A 17,522-nucleotide genomic window follows, 5' to 3' on the forward strand; every position below is an offset into this window, starting at 1 on the left:
CATAAGCACATTATTGTATGTCTAACAACAGGCTAATAAGGAAAATCAAAGCCCAAGGCTTCCAGCCTCTGTCATTGAATGGGTATAACTGTTTCCAACATGGTCAAGTCAAAGCCCTCTGTGTGATGTTCCTGAACCCAGGGCTGGGAAAGCATGCAGTCACCCACAACACAACATTTCCACCATGCATGCAGAAGACATATAAACAGCCTGAAGAGCAGGGGTAACAGCAAGACTGCACAAAAGAAGCAGTGAGAGATGAGTTTTGATAATTGATTACCCATATTTTTTATAAGTACAAATAACACTTTATTTTATCCCTGAAAATGAAAACAAGAAACCAAAATGTCTACATCTCACCAGAGAGACCAATTATTCCAAACTTCACCTGGCAATGGTATATAATTAATTTGTTCACATAAAGGTACAGAAAAGACAGTTTGGAAATCACTTTTATGAAACAATATTTTCAAACACTTATTTTAACAAAACTTATAATTATTGCTGCTATTTATGGTAGCATATTATAATAATAAATATAATATCTAAAACTAAATTCAATGTAGCCTAAATCTAGAAGCTAGCTGCACTTCAGCAGGTATTACAGAGAATAAATAGTATGACATATAGGTCACCATATAGTGATTAGATTTGCTACAAGGGAAATTAAATAAAGGTGTATTTCATTCTACACTAGAATTATCCAAGATTGAGATTTCTTTTGCTATGTACAGTAGCTGTTTTAGTGAAAGGATAGGCAATCTTTATAACTTAAATTATATCTCAAATGTTTTAAATTATTTTAAGTGGTCATTATATAAAATGAAAGCCTAATCAGAAAAATTCATAAATCTTAATACTCAAATAACATCAAGTAATGCATTTTCTAAACAATTTTATGTAGCACAAACTCCTTTATTATGCATATCTGATTAAAATCCTCAAGTATCCCCTCTTTTTCACCAACATAACAAAAGCAAAATCATCCCAATGAAGAAATAATATGCATTCTACATCTCACAAATTCTCAAGAGGTTAAATGCTTTTTGCTTTGTTTTGTTTAGATAGGGTCTCACTATGTGGCCCAGGCTGGCCTTATACTCTTGATCCTCCAGCCTCAGCCTCCCAAGCAGCTGGGACTTCGGGACAATGCACCCAGCTAAGAGGTTGAACTTTTAAAGCAACACTCATGTATGTGAAAAATCATAAATACTTTAGTTACTTTTAATTTTATCATAAAAAAATCTCTCATTTTTTAGAATACATTCTAGAAATTTTTAACAATGAGATTAAAGAATATTAGTTAAATGTTGTTATTAAATTTCCCCAGTGTTCAGAATAGCTTATGAACAGTGACTGCTACCCATTTCAAGACTATACTCTTACAAATGTAATTTTTAAAACTATAGAATAATTAACCTTCAATTATTTTGAATGATAGTACACATAAAGACATTCTTTGAGTCATGATTTCAAAACATTATTTTTAACATTATACTACCTTTCTCTACTCATAATCTTAGTAACAAAATATACTACTGGAAGTAAGCACATTTTCTAATAGTTTTAGTCAAATAGTTACATCTATTGAGAACAAGTGATAGAATGAGTCAATAACAATATTTTCCACTTGTCTAAAAAATAAGTTATATACTTAAATAAATAATCTATAGAAATGAATGTCTTTTAGTGTTTTTATTCCAGATTGATCTCAAACATAAAATATTTATATAAGATCATCAACCTCCTTATTACTATATTAACCATGTTATCTAATTCCCTTTAAGAATATAATACTTGCCTGACAGTAAAATAATAATATATAAAAATTTTATATACAGATTTAAGAGTTCCATGAATCCAGAACTTCCTTGAAAATGCATGGAGCTTATATAAAGTATTATTTTTGTCCTAGACAGCAATTAAAAAGCCCTTTTGCCATAGGATAAAATCCATAGTCTATGCAGAAGCTCAGGGTGATCTTCAACTGCTATCTAATGGTGCCTGATGCATTTATCCTTTTGTTTGTGGTTAGTGGCACCAAATTCCCACTAGTTCCATTGTTTATGCTGGTGGAGAAGCCATTAAAACAATATAGCCAACGTTGTTCTCCAGCTTCACCAAGCATTGCAAATTATCATCTAAAAGGACAGGGATTGGTCTTTAATCTCATATCCTGCCACAGAAGCACCAGTCTCAATTTCCACTGTGTTCTTACTTTACTCTGCTAGAGCTTCGAAATATATTTTGCTTAAATCTGGTATACTGACACTGCTTTGATGTCTGGGTTGTTGAAAAGTGTAGTGCAGTTACATAAATCCTCAAATGAGCCCAAGCAACAGTAAACTCAATTTCTAGGATATTGTAAAACACATTTCTGATGAAGCAAACAGATTTGATTGAAAAGTGGTAATTGAAGACAATCTTCCAGTCAAGACTTTTGAAAGAAAAAAAAAACTCTTCTAATATTATGTAATATTCATCTTTAGCAAAGTTGCTTCAACTCTTATATTAACTCTGTAAAACAGTATCCAGGAGATGAATCTCAAAGAGCAAGTTTAATAAGGGCATTTGACTTCCTCTCTCTCCCAAAGTAGAACAGAACTGAGCTGGCAAAAGTTCACCCATTTACCAGTAGATCCAGGAATCCAGTATTTTTTCCCAAAGATCCAATTTATGTTTTACTTCAAATTTCTGTTAAGACAATTTATACATTGACTTATTGGAGCATAAGGTCCCATTTGTGAACAGTCTCTTAATTGTAGGGTAAGGAAAGAATATTTTGTCAGTTAAGATTGTTGTTCTAGGGCTGGGGATGAAGCTCAGTTGGTAGAGTTGTGTGCACAAGGCCCTGGGTTCAATCACTAGCACCACCAAAAAAAAAAAAAAAAAAAAAAGATCATTGTTCCAAGTTTGATTTTTATCATCCTAATTGAGAATTGACCCAAAGCATCAGCTCACAGGTGAGCACTTTAAGACAGTTCAAACAACCAAATTCTAGAGTAGAATTAGTATTAATTAACTAACTCTGCTTAACCTCTCTGGTCCAGTCTTCTCATTTGAAAAAAAAAGATAATAGCAGGACGAAATAATTGATAGGTATAAAAAACTGGTTACAAGTCTTGGTCCAAGACCAGAAGTTCAATGATAATAAGTAATTGAAGAAAGTGTGCAGATTCTTAGCCATATTCTCTTCAGATTTGAGACCTCCTCACCCATATAGAAATGCAGTATGAATGCAGTGGAAGATGGTGATACAGTAGGCATAAGAGCAATGCTAACCTGTCTATGTTCTCAGGCACAGAGCCCCCAAACCTCTGAATGCTATCTCACATGGAAAAATGCTCTGCAGATTAGTTTAAGGCTTTCAGGTTGGAGAGGTTTCCCTGGATTATCCATATGGGAACAATATAATCACAAGGGTTCTTATAATAGGGAGGCAAAGGCATCAGTTTCAGAGATGTGATGAGGGGAGCTGAGGTGGGAATGATGTGATCAAGAACCCAGGAATGCAGGTGTCCTCTAGAAACTGGAAGAAGAAAGGTAAAGATTCTCCCCTAGAGCTTCCAGAAGAAATGCAAACCTGCCAACATCTTGATTTTAGCCTCATAAGACCACCAGGGTTCTTGACCACCAAAACTAAAATGTGATATTTTAAGGAAAAAAAAACAGAACAAGAAGTGAGAACTATGGCTGTCTGGCTCCCCCATTCTACAACACTGGACTGAGCCCCCACTGGGCTCACACATGCAGAGACACCCTGGCTTCTCTGCTCACCCAGTTGCAGCAGAAACACCCCAGGGAAGAGGGAAGGGAGGGTCTTGGCCAAAAGGAAGAGACAAAGAGCTTCCCCTGCACAGCAGGGATTGCTGGCCCATCCTGAAGCCATTGCAGTGGCAGAGGCCCTGGGGTAGGATCCCTACCTGTGGCACTTACCTTATTTTTAATATGTTTGGCTTAGTTGCACACTTGTGTACCTTAATTTTAAATAATGGCTGTATTTTAACACTAGCTTACAAATCATGAAAATTTAGTGGTTATCTCTTCTAGCTGCTAAAAATTGATACCAGCACATGACTCAATGGAGACATATTAGAAGGATTTTCTTTAAATTCAGGAAGAAGACTCACAGGCATCACTACTTCTGTTAACACTGCACTGAGGGTTCTATAAGTTTATAGGAGAAAATTTAAAAATGAAGCACATAGGAACTGAAAAAATCCAAAAGCAACTGTCAGCACTTTCCAAATATGTGGCCATGTAGGTAAAAGACACAAAACTTGTTGCTTAGCTATTAGCTCAAAAACTAATGCTATATTTAAACACTAGCCAAACTTAGAAGATAAGAGAGAACATCAAATGGCAACAAAATATAATTGTTTCTAAGACTGCATCTGACAAAATGATGCAAGATATTTATGGAGATCATTATAAAAACTGTTGAAAATAGGAAAAAAACAACTACATAAATGCAGTCTACAAGAAACACCAGCAGAAAGACTCCATATTTTCAAGGTATAATTGTTCCTAAATTGAGCTAAAGATTCATTAGAAGGACAATCAAAAGCCCAGGAGGTTGTCCATAGTACTTTAAGGAGTACCCCATGTGGCTCAGGAAAGATTCTTAACACAGGGGGCAAATACCATTTAGGGGCTCTGCAAACATGGGTAAAAAACAATTACATCTTTATTTTCACTCACTTCTAACTAAACTCAACATTTATTTTAATCATGAAAGTAGACAGGCCATACAGGTTCAGCATGTCCTGTGCATTGTTATCCTCATAAATTGCAGATATTTTTATATCAATCACCATGTGGTTGGAAATATTGTTTGTGTCTCTCATAGTCAAAATAACATTAGTTATTAAGCTCCCCACCATATTTGTTATTTTACATGCTAATTAATAACCAAGGATGCCTACCATATTAAAATTTCTAGTACCCTCATTACTGCACTACAATAATTGCTTTTCTCTGTAATGCCAGTTGCAGGTGTTCAGTATATGCAAGCATTACTCTGAGAAGATGCTCATAGGCTTCAGCAAACTGCAGAATGTATTTGTTCTTGGCACACAAAAAGGGTTAAGGAGCTCCAAAGGAGTTGGGATGTTTCTGGGACATTAAGTTACTGGGCATCATGGGTATTTCAATGAATTCTGGAAAGTTATATGCAAGCCATGCTACCTTGAGTGTTACTGTGGCAATTTCTCAAATGCAACAAATTTAGCAGACCAGCCAGAGTCATTCCTATTGCATGCAAAGTGGTCCCTCCAATGGGAACCACATTGTTGGTCTGAGGCAAGTGAGGATTATCCCATAAACTGCTTAAGATAAAAAGCCTGTTCCCTTGCCCAGCCTGAGCCACAGCAGGCTTTTCTTATTTTTTTTAAAGAGAGAGAGAGAGAGAGAGAGAGAGAGAGAGAGAGAGAGAGAGAATTTTTAATATTTATTTTACTTTTTTTTTTTAGTTTTGGACAGACACAACATCTTTGTATGTGGTGCTGAGGATCGAACCCGGGCCGCATGCATGCCAGGCGAGCTCTCTACCACTTGAGCCACATCCCCAGCCCAGGCCTTTCTTTATAAATGTCCCCTGATTACCTTGATTACCTTGCCCCAAATCTCCCCTGTATTCCTCTGCTCAAACATTTTTCTTCTCACCACTTTGGTTAACTCCCCTCTCCCCACAATCATAATTACCTTGGCAAGGACCAAACACAGATTTCAGAAGCACATCACACAGGGTATGAGTGGGGAGCACTTCCCAGTTGATAGATCTTGTGATGTCTCTCAGCCTGCTTCAGCCTCAGCTTTCACATCTATACAATGGGGTTAATAAGGTCATACAACCAACAGGGTTTTGTGAGAATGCAAAGCATTTGCTTTGCTTAGTTTCATTATTGTGAAACAAGTCATCACATATTAAGACCATACAAATGATTCTGTGAGGACATTTTTCCTAGGTAGCCAGTGCATATCATTTTATGTTGCTTCCACATCCACTTTTAAGTATAACTTTCATACAAGAAGCAGGGCTTGGTCACCCTAACTGTTCCCAGTACTATAAGGCACCCCATGGCTCCTGCTGGTGGCCTCAGATTACAACTCTGAAGGCTTCCTTCTACTTTCCAGCTACTTCCCTTCAAGGGAAAAATTAGACATGGCCCAGGAGCTTAGGTGACCCTTCTCAGTCACATCATGATTTCCTGGAATTACTGCCTGCTTTCTTCAAACCACCAAAGCTCCCCTGGGGAACCTATGTGGATCACAAGCTCAGCCCAGTAAGTGTGTAGGCCCAGAAGTTCCTCTCTTCCTCTCTTCTGTGCTCTCTGACCTAAGTATGGCCTCCATATGTGCTATGCACTCCCCTCAGGGAGTCTGTAAGTCCTACAGACTCTTTAGCTTTCACACTGTGATTCTGTGCCTAGAATCTGAGCCCTGATGGTGAAGCCTCCAGAAGGGCCCCATGCAGGTGAGTCTTCTCTCTGTAGCTACCAGCTGAGTTGATAGAGATACTGAGAAACTCCAGGAGTTTCATCCAAAAGGAGAGAAAATAATAGATTCATTCCCCAAAATAAGGTATACAAAGCTTAGTCTAGGAAAAAAAAAAAAAGAGAATGACTTTTGCAGTGTAGTCTTTCCTGGGGAAGAATAATTGATGCATGATCAAAATATGATCATTTTTAAATGTTCATATTCTATATAACACTAACTTTGAGACCTAATAAACAACGATTCTGATATGCTCTTAATACTGAATTTTAAAGATTTAAACTACATGTAGATCATCAGCTGGAGAGCACCTTGATTATATACAATTTATATACAGTTTCAAAGATCACAATCTGTTAGTCTAAATGCAAATGTTATTGGACTTCATAAAATTCCCAAATTCCACATTTAAATTGCTAAAAAAGAGTTCAAGCATAAAATTGAAAACAAGTTTTGTCCACATACTTGTTCACATGAATTACCAAAATTTTGTAACTGTCAAAAATTCTGCTAATTACTTACAATAGTAGAAACACAAACGCATGTCAAAAGTGCATATTTATTTGAGTATATCTATCTATGTGTGTGTGTGTGTGTGTATACACACACACATATACATATGTGTGTGTATGTAGTATATGCTAAATTAACTGTTAATTATGTGATTGTAATCATGTTGATTTAATCATTCCATATTATACATTTAAACAGATTTTACTCCATAAAGTATACAACTATTACTTGCCAATTAAAAATAATATTGTTTTAGTTAGGTGTTTTTTTCTTTTCTTTTTTTTGTCACTGTAACCAAAGTACCTAACAACAACTACTTACAGAAGTATTTATTTTGGCTCATGGTTTCAGAGGTTTAGTCCATGATCAGCCAACTCCATAGCTCTGGGCACAATGTGAGGCACAGCGTCATGGTAAAAGGAACTTGGGATTTTATGGTAAAAGGAACCTGGGATTTCATGGTAAAAGGAACTTGGGACTTGACAGCAGGAAGGAGAGAGAGAGAGAGAGAGAGAGAGAGAGAGAGAGAGAGAGAGAGAGAGAGAGAGAGAGAGAGGGAGGGAGAGAGAGAGAGAAAGCTTCTCTCCCAGGGACAAAATATAAACCCCAAAGTCATGGTCCCAGTAACATACTTCCTCCAGCCACACCCTAATTGCTACCTACAGTTACCAACCAGTTAATCCAATCAGTGGGGTCACTCCACTGATTAGGTTACAACCCTCAAACAGTGATCATTTCTTATTTCACCTGTGAATGTCCTTGTATTGTCTCACATATGCAATTTTGGAGTTCACCTCATATCTAACCATAACCAATATTAATTTGAAAAATCATAGTTTCATTCAATAAATGTTGTGTCTAGATGCTACCTCATAGAGAAACATATTTCTTGTGTGAATAAATAATCTATTTTATAACTTTAGACACAATTTTTGCCCTGCAATACCTCAATTTTATCCAGTAAAAACTGAAGGGAAAATTATTTAATTCCTTCTCTCTTATATTATTGTAGAAATATTGGAAAATTGCTACACAATGTTTTTAAAGACCAGGAAAGACATGGAAGAGTTCAGGTAGTCATTTATGTAGAGGGATATTTTTCTAAATGACAACATGACTTTAATTACTTAAAAGAATTTAACAACTGTGCTATCGCATTTGGCCAATAAATGTATAACAACTGTTTAATATTCAGGACAAGAAAAAGGTTGCATGAGAATTTCTCTTCATATTTATTCTCTTGGAATGAATAGTAATTGGAGCATTTTGATTGAGAATTAAAACAACATAAAAACATGCCAAAGCTAGACTCCCTAAGTTAGAGACTCCCTACTTTATAATAAAATAGGAAAACAGAAGAATGCTGTTGCCAAGAAATATGTATTTGGTATTTCAAATAATCAACTAGGAGGTTCTAAAACTGCCCATATAAATTATCTTGCATTGTTTTGAGATTTTGATGTACTTATTTCTGTCTGTTGTTTCCTTCCTGTTCTGCTGCCCCTTCCTCTCTCTTTGAGAAAACTAGGCCCTTGCTAACTGTGGGCGTATTCCTGGAGAACAGACTCCTTTCTGTCTGAGGAGCTGCCCCTGGGAAGGCTCCTGTTTCTAATGAAGCATGTGGTTTTCCTCATGTGGTCTTTGTGGTCACTGTCTCTTCATGGGAAGAAAATACTGGATTTGGGGCTGTAATATGGTTTTATGTCAGCTGCTAGGAGCAAGTGCAATCAATCCATTCCTACCAAGCATATTTATAAATGAATCTGCCATAAAACATCGTATCTTTTTTAACCAAAATGGACAGTAATTTCTTTGAAGTATTCAAGAAATGTATAAAATGATAAAGAAAAAAAGAAGAATTTGACTTGATTTTACAGAATTTGGATCCAAATAATACTGAAAATTTTAATGTAACTAATTTATGGGAAATTATTTTTAGTTTCATACACTGGATTTTTGTTATATTATAGTTCCCTTATTTAATGCAATGTTTACCTAAAATTATTTAAATAGTAATTAAAAACTTCAATATGTGCCTAAAAACTTTCCATGAAACAATCACTTTCTTTAGCCAGGTGTGTAATCCTATAAAATTGTGCAGGCCTGTAGTCCCAGGAGCTCAGGTGGCTGAAGCAGGAGGATTACAAGTTCAAAGCCAGCCTCAGCAATTACCAAGGTTCTAAATAATTTTATGAGATCCTCACTCAACATTTAAAAATTTTTAAAAGGGCTGGGGGTGTGACTCAATGGAAAATCACCTCTGGGTTCAATTCCCCAGTACCATTACTTCCACTAGTTCTTTTTCAGGGTAGTTCATGTCATCATGTGTTTTGATTTTATTGTTGTGAGTTCATGTTTCCTAGACATCAGTCTGTCAGTGTTAGGGAACAGACAGATGATGATGGTGGAAAGCTCTCAGCCTGGAGAAGAGAACATAAACTACATCAGTCCTTAGAACCAAGTAAAATTTTTGGTTTTCAAATCATTGTCACCTCTCCTCATCACCTCAAGGACTTGCTAATGTACAAAGGACTGCAAACCTTCCCTCCCTGTCAAATTCTCTCTCTCTCTCTCTCTCTCTCTCTCTCTCTCTCTCTCTCTCTCTCTCTCTCTCTCTCTCTCTCTCTGTCTCTTTTCTCTACAACTGTTCCATGTCCTTCCAAACCTGTGCCCCTCTCAACCCAGCAACTCTGTTACACACTCAGCCTTAAGGTCAAACACAATACTCAATACATAAATGCAGGGAAAATCTATAAAACTTCCTCCCATGCAAAACTAGTTTCACTGAGGGACCTCTAGACCAATCTGATTATGCCAGGCTCACTGATGGCAGCTCCTTTATGCATAAGGGGATCAGAAAAGCTGGATATGCCATAGTGTCCCTATCATGAGTAATAGGAGCCAATCCCCTGCCTACAAATGCCACCAACCAATAGGCTGAGCTGGTAGCTGCAATGTGAGCCTGTGAATTGGCAGTGAGAAAAAATCTTACCTTTTATACTGGTTCCAAATATGTTTTCCATATTTTCTTATCTCATGCAGCAATTTGGAAGGATAGAGGTCTCCTAAACTCAAAGAGCATCTCTATAACTATCTCCACATATATCAACCAGCTACTACAAGCCTTCCAGCTTCCTAAAAAACTTGGAGTTGTCCATTGCATATCACACCAAAATGACTCCTTCCCCATCACACAGGGAAAATCAAAACCAGATCAGGCATCCAGATTAGCTGCCCTTTCAGACCCCAGTAGATCTCTCATTGCCACATGCTCTCCAACAATGCCCAATAATGGAGACCCACCAAAATATGCCCTCTTTACTTATCTCCACTCCATTTTCCATACCAGTCCACAGACTCTCAAAGCCTTTCTCCACTCTTTCTTTACTTTGACTCCCCAGAAAAAAGAAGAGCTACAGCAAATCACAGCCTCATGCCAGATATGCAAAAGAGTGAATCCCAATACATCTTTAAAACCCAGAAAATTCCCTTCTCATCAGGCTAGGGGCCATATTCCCAGGGCAGATTGGCAAATCAACTTTACCAACATTCCCAGAGTAAAAAACTTCAAATACATACTAGTTTTAATAGACACATTCTCAGGTTGGGTAGAGGCCTTCCCCACCTCAAATAAGCAGGCTACCATGGTGGATAACATCCTCCTAACTAAAGTAATACCTCAGTTTGGGATGCCCGCTTCAATCCATTCCCAAAATGGGCCTGAATTTGTCTCTCAAGTAACCCAGAATGTGGCAAAGACATTGTCCATCCCATGGCACTTTCATTGTCCCTATCACCCCCAAGCCTCAGGTAAGGTTGATCGAGCCAATCACACAATGAAAGTCATCATAATGAAGCTATCTTTAGAGACTCACTTAGATTGGGTTAAACTCTTCCCTCTTGCCATACTATGCCTGAGGGCTTCACCCAAAAAGCCATCCCTTGCCTCCTCCTTTGAGATAATGTATGGTTGTCCTCTTCTCCCCCCCTTGGAATTTCACCAGAGCCTTGGCCGCTCCCCAACCAATATGCTCTTCCCCTCCTCTTCCTTATATGCTCTGAGCTATGGAAGCAACAAGATTTTTTGCTTCTGGATCCAGAGAACTCAGCTTCCTCCTTTCTGCTCAAACCAGGAGAATGGGTCTACTTTTCTTACCCAGGGGAAAGATCCCCCTCTAACCCCAAAATGGGAAGGGCCATTACAGGTAGTCCTGTGTACACCCAATGCTGCAAAACTCCAACAGGAAGGTAAGAAACTAACACCTGATTCATATTTCTAGATTAAAACCAGCAACAAGCCCTCCAGAGGACAATCTCACCACAGCTCCCAGCCTTGCAGGACCCCCACAATCACCCAGATTTACCTGTGAGATATCCCCAGATAACCCTGGCAAGCTCTTTTTTGTTCACAGTCATGTACCACCCTCCCTCCCATTCCAGAGGAGAAGAATATACATAAGAATGGGTCTCCCAATAAGATCTAGAAACCCATAGCAACACAGTACACCCACACCCTTTTTAGACCTATGTGTACTGGCTTTATACCTGCTAACTCTCTTTAAAAGCGTAGTGCAGGGAAGGCTAAACCCTGTACTATCCTGTCCCACAAGCTGTAGCCAAACTTCTCCTAAGAAGAATTTTAAATTCTTCAATGAAACCCCTCAAAAGACTGTTACCACGATGATCTCCAGGCCTCTGAACACAATAACAATAGATACTGGATGGCCATTGGGAAAAATCCAGGCCTGTTTCCTCCCACACCATGCCCAAGTGGCTGGACATTCAATAGAAAGAATTGCTGGAAGAGAACAATTGGCTGCTTGATTTGGTTAAGGTAAAAATAGTCAAAGAACCTCTTCTCTCTGATAAACATGTCAATATCTCTCTCAATCTGTCAAAGGCTACTAATACAAACTATGTCCAGCAATGTTGGCTGTGTTTGAAGGCTAGAATTTAATCCCCAAAACTAATAGCAAACCTGATAAATAGTTCTCAGTCTGCACTCAAAGAGGCCTCTTCAATCCAAGACACCACAGCCAAACTCTCAGGTGTCCCTCTCTACCAGGCTGCTCCATTATGTTTTCAGTCATCAGGAAACATACCAGTAGGAGACTTATCTGAGAAGCAATGTCAACAAAAACCTCTCTACCAAAAGGTAGTAAGGCCCACTGCCCACCAGTCTCCGAGGCATCACTCTTATGTGGGATGACTGTATACCTGTCTGCCCCCTGAATGGGCAGGCATATGTACTCTTGTTTTCTTATTTCCCAATGTAGACATTGTTCCAGTAGATACAGAAATACCAATGCCCCTCATGACACACATAGACCCAAAAGGGTGATCCAATTAATACCTCTCATTGCTACTTTAGGAATTACTGCAGGTTTGGCAACAGCGGGTTTGGTTACCTCTCTCACATAATATGATCAATTGTCCAAATTATTCATAGATGACCTCCAACAGGTGACTGAGGCCATACTTACCCTCCAAAATCAATTAGATTTCCTGGTGGCAGTAGTCCTACAAAACCACTGAGGCTTAGACATACTCACAGTGGAGAAAGGAGTCCTCTGCCTGTTATTAAAGGAAGAATGTTGTTTTTATGTTAATCAGTCAGGGATAATGAAAGATAAGATTAAACAACTACAGGAACAACTAGAAAGAAGAAAGCTGCAATTGGCACAACAATTCTATTGGGACCTCTTCACAAACCCCATCATCCACTTGGTTCTCCTGATACTGGGACCTCTAGTTGGGGTCTTTTTATTCTGTCCTTCCTTCCTTGAATTTTAAAATTCCTTCAAGGACAAATTAACAAAATCTTTCACCAAATTTTTAATCAGCTCCTCCTCAGGGATTACCAGCTACTTGCCAATGAGCCAGATGACACTCACATCCACACATCCCAAGAAACCTCCACCAAGTGCTGAAAGAGGAAGATACCAAATGACAACTCCATCAAAGGTCCATCTCTACCCCACCATTCCAAAAAAATAAACCCTTGGTTTTCAGCTGTATATGTTCTAATCTGCCTTCTCCTGGGCATAGGCCTTTTTCTTTTAGCCCTACACATTGGACAACATACCTGAAATTAATGCTGTTTCATTTCATAGCTGCAGGGCATGTTCGTGGATTTCTCCCCTGAGGAAATCCATGCCTTTAGTGCATGGATATGGGGCCTCCTGGCCCTCCTTCTCCAACCAAGTGACCTACCTCCCTCTCTCTAAATGATGCCCCTACTCAGCAGGAAGTAGCCAGATCAAGCTCGGTGCCCCTAAACCAAAATTTAAAAAGGTAAGAATGTTGGTAAAGATGGCACCTGGAGTGTTTCTCTTCAGGAGCTCAGGTCCATGATGCATTGAATAGCATGTGAACCATCACCTCCAATTCCTCTGAATGGCACGAACTGTGAATGGTGCACCTCTAATCCCTGAAGTGGCAGGAGCTCTTGGCCAATGCCATGCTCCTCCTCATCTCACGTTGAGCCCATAAATATCAACACCCTGTTTGCTCGCTCTCTCTCTCTCTCTCTCTCTCTCTCTCTCTCTCTCTCTCTCTCTCTCTCACACACACACACACACACACACACATACACACACCTCCTCTCCTCCTCTTCCACCTCCCCACCTTTTCTCTCTCTCTCTCTCTCTCTCTCTCTCTCTCTCTCTCTCTCAACTCCCTTCTCTTCTGTGACTGGCCATTACAGTCCCACTAATAAAATCTCAGACAAGTAAATGGTTGTTTCAGCTTGTCGAGTTTATGGAGCTCTTTCTGCCATTTCTATAGTTTCATGCTGTTTTCTTATTTTCTCTCTCAATATTCTCATACTAATTTTAGGTTTTATTAGAACTTGAATTTTCTCAAAGACTAGACAAACCAGCAGCTTAGGTTTGGGCTCACAGAAGTCAAAAAGCATGATTTGTATATGTCAGATGTGACAAGAGAAAAACTACTGTAAAACAATGCTATCTTAGTGGTGGCTAATTCCTCATTTTCAGAAACAGGCCAGTGATTACATTTGTAAATATTTATTAACAATATCAGAACAATTTCTAAGTTTTCAATATAAATTTTATAAGATCCTGTACTCACAAGTATTCCCCACCACAACTGTGCAGCAGGTCTGTGTAGAGGAAAGAGCCAGCATCCTGAGCAAGATTCCAGCCACAGGGTCCAGCTCCACACTCTCTGGGGCACCCCAACCCCACACACAGTTTCCTGCTTGGTGCAGAGGTCTCCCTGCTCACACCCACTCTCCTCTCCAATGAGGTGTGGAGGTGAAACCTGCAGATGCACCTACTCATCTGCCACTCTGTTCTCCTAGCCCCAGACACCTGAGGAGCCGCACGGCTGTGGCTGCTCTAGGCCGGCTCTCCCCACGTGCCATTGGAGCCCCTGGTAGTAATCCAGGGAAGTACAGGCAGGGACAGTGAATCTTTTTTTAAAATTTTTATTGAGTTTTAAAATAAATGATAACAGAATGCATTAAATTCTTATTACACATATAGAGCACAATTTTTCATATCTCTGGTTGTATATAAAGTATGTTCACACAAATTTGTGTCTTTCATACATGTACTTTAGAATGAATGTCCATCACATTCCACCATCCTTCCTAACCTCCGGCTCCCTCCCTTCCCTTCTCATACCTCTGTCCTATCTAGAGTACCTCTTTTCCTCCCATGCTCAGGGTCAGTGAATCTTAAACCTGGCTGGGCTGGTGACGCAAGGGAGGGAGTCTACAGACCCACTTTCCTGGCTAGTTTGTCCTGTGTTTCCCACTTTCAAGAAAAGAACCATTCCAGGGCTGGGTTGGGGCTCAGTGGTAGAGCACTTGCCTAATGCATGGGGTTCCATCCCCAGCACCACATTAAAAAATATACATACACTAAATAAAGGTAGTGTGCTAATCAACAACTAAGAAATATATATTAAAAAGAAGAACCATTCCATATATTTTAGTTTAAAGAGGCCAGGTATGATGAGTGAAGCTTGCTCGTTAGCATTGTGTCCCACATAGTATATTGAGCATGGATGGTAGTAATATATTTAGTTGAAAAGAAGTTAGGACAGAAATAACTAATGAGGTTTGAAGAACATAATTATATACGATAAAAACTTGTACAAAAAAAGTATTTTTGTCTTCTCAGTTTATTTAATTATCCAGACTTGGGGAGGGGGGTAACCAGTCCATTTCAGTTGTAATGTCAGAATTTTATTATGTACACTCCTACTTGAAGACTTGAGAGTGATGGTCAGCAGATGTATTAAAAATCATAAACTGCCATCTGGAGATGAGGAATCAAAGAACAAATACCATCATAATAGTGACTTTACTAAGTTAGGGGACTGAACACTTTCAACTGATAAATGAAAAGATTTTGAGACTGTGGTATTGATTTCCACCAAAATATTACTCCCAAAAGAGGCATTTTGAAAAAAATATGGGATTTGAAGGGAAAGAAACTTGAAAAAAAGTGGTTTGTGATTAAAAAAAATCTAGAATCTAGTACCCAAATGGCCCACGGAAAGAAGAATCAAGAATTTCAAGATCCATGATGCTTGAAATAAATTGCCAGTTTACTGACCTCCTCTAATTCCTGAAGAGGCTGTGAGCAGAAGCAAATGAAAGGGTAATGAACCATGTAACCCTGGGATCAATACTCTCCCAAAACTTGGTACAAAATTAAGACTAATGAACTCAGCCTGTGGGAAAACATTCTTGCTGCATTCTACAATGTTAAATATTTTAACTTGTGTGTGTGTGCGCGTGTTGGTGGCAGAACATAGATGTTTTACCACCAAGCTACATTACAAGTCCTTTTTATTTTGAGATAGCATGTTGCTAAGTTGCTGAGGTTCTCACTGATTTGCTAAGGCTGGCCTGGAACTTCCAATCTTCCTGCCTTAGCCTCCTGAGTCTCTGGGATTACAAGTGTGTACTTTTGTGTCTAGATAAGACCTTTAATCCATAGAAAGTTCACACTTGCCTGAGATCAAAGCAGAAATTTTTGCACTCAAAATAATACCAACAGTAATAACAGGACTAGAGAATTTTCATAGCTTGCTAAAGTCACTGAGTTAATGCTAAAAGTGTTCAACATTTTGGCCAAAATATAAAAGTTTTGATACTTTTTATCTGTTTTCACTCATTCTCAGGTCTTCGGGGAATCAGGAAAGCTCCCCACCCAGCAATCAGCAGCAATAGAGACTAAAGAAGCAGAAGCAGGAAACCAGCGCCATTTTCAGGGTGCGGTCGCCAGCTCCCAACAGTTCCCCCTTTTCTAATTACAAGCAACAGGTAAAAGTAGAGGTCCTATCTCCATTGTCCAAAAATGGCCGTAAATAATGGCACACTTCTGAGGGGCGCCTCCCCAGGCGAGTCACCATTCTGACTGATGCCTTTTTCATGGAGGTGGGGCGTCGACATCAAACCCACATGCAATAGGACATGCTTTTCTTGGGACTCAAACCTAGAGCTCCCAAGTGCAGTGCCTTGCCTCACACCCTGTGCTGTGTCAATCACTTGAGCATGGTGAGCCATGCTTGAGGGGATTGTCCTGCCTCCAAAGCAGCAAAGGCTTGTATGAGCATAAGATTCCACACCCACTGCCGCCTGCGCATACGAACCAGACACCACAGGCACAATACAATGGCAAGTACCAGGACCACAGCCAGTGCACCCATGTCTGCCCATTGTTTTGAAAAACTAAAAAATTTAGATAACCATGAGATTACATCTTTCATGGGAGCGATGTGGACACGCGTATTATTCACTCTAACAATTTCTTGTCTCAACAGCATAGTCAGGTTATCAAACTCTGCTGACCAGACCCCTGTAAGCATAGCTCCCAGTTGTCTAGACAAATTAGCCGCCCTAGTCAAGTTATTGAAAGCTAAGGGAGTAATGCATAGTCCATCCATGGGCAGTAAACACCCATGAGTGAGCACTTGACTCAAAATGTCCACTTGGTCTTGTAGTAGATCTACCCGCTGGTTTAGAAGCACAATGCCACCATGTAGATGTTGATTCATCATAGTCTGAGTCTCCATGGCTGTTGCAGCAGTACCCGCAAGCTTGTTCACAGCATCTGCAGTAAGCACAGCAGTAGCGAGAGCCGCGGCGGCAAAGGCCGCCGCAACAGCAGAAGCTGCAACGGCCGCCACAATGGCTGCAGTTATACCAAGGTCTCTTTTGTTTCTTTGCAATAATACAGGCAAATTATCATCATCAATAGACACAGGTAAAGGCAAGTAGGAAGGCACACATACTACCACAACAGAGTCCTCCAGAGAGGCATTCCAGCATTGTACAAGTCTACACGTCTGGTTAGAACAATTGAGTAAAGGAGATGAATAATTGAACATCAATAACATGAATGGGGGCCATACACACACAGGTGTTGGTGCAAACCTAAATAGGTCACTGCAATTGACTTTCACTTGCTCTTCGAAACTGCCAGCAGAAGTATTGTAAGTGTAGTTACATTTTTGAACACTACCTCCATCAATAA

The 17,522-nt window shown here is 39.4% G+C and overlaps 1 pseudogene; it reads right to left on the reverse strand.

The window, feature by feature from the left end:
- Positions 1 to 1,990: 1,990 nt before the first annotated feature.
- LOC144366466 (coiled-coil domain-containing protein 126 pseudogene) lies at positions 1,991 to 4,136 on the reverse strand (annotated as a pseudogene).
- Between the last annotated feature and the right edge of the window lie 13,386 nt (positions 4,137 to 17,522).

Source organism: Ictidomys tridecemlineatus, chromosome 9 (genome assembly GCF_052094955.1).
Source record: "Ictidomys tridecemlineatus isolate mIctTri1 chromosome 9, mIctTri1.hap1, whole genome shotgun sequence".
Classification (NCBI taxonomy): domain Eukaryota; kingdom Metazoa; phylum Chordata; class Mammalia; order Rodentia; family Sciuridae; genus Ictidomys; species Ictidomys tridecemlineatus.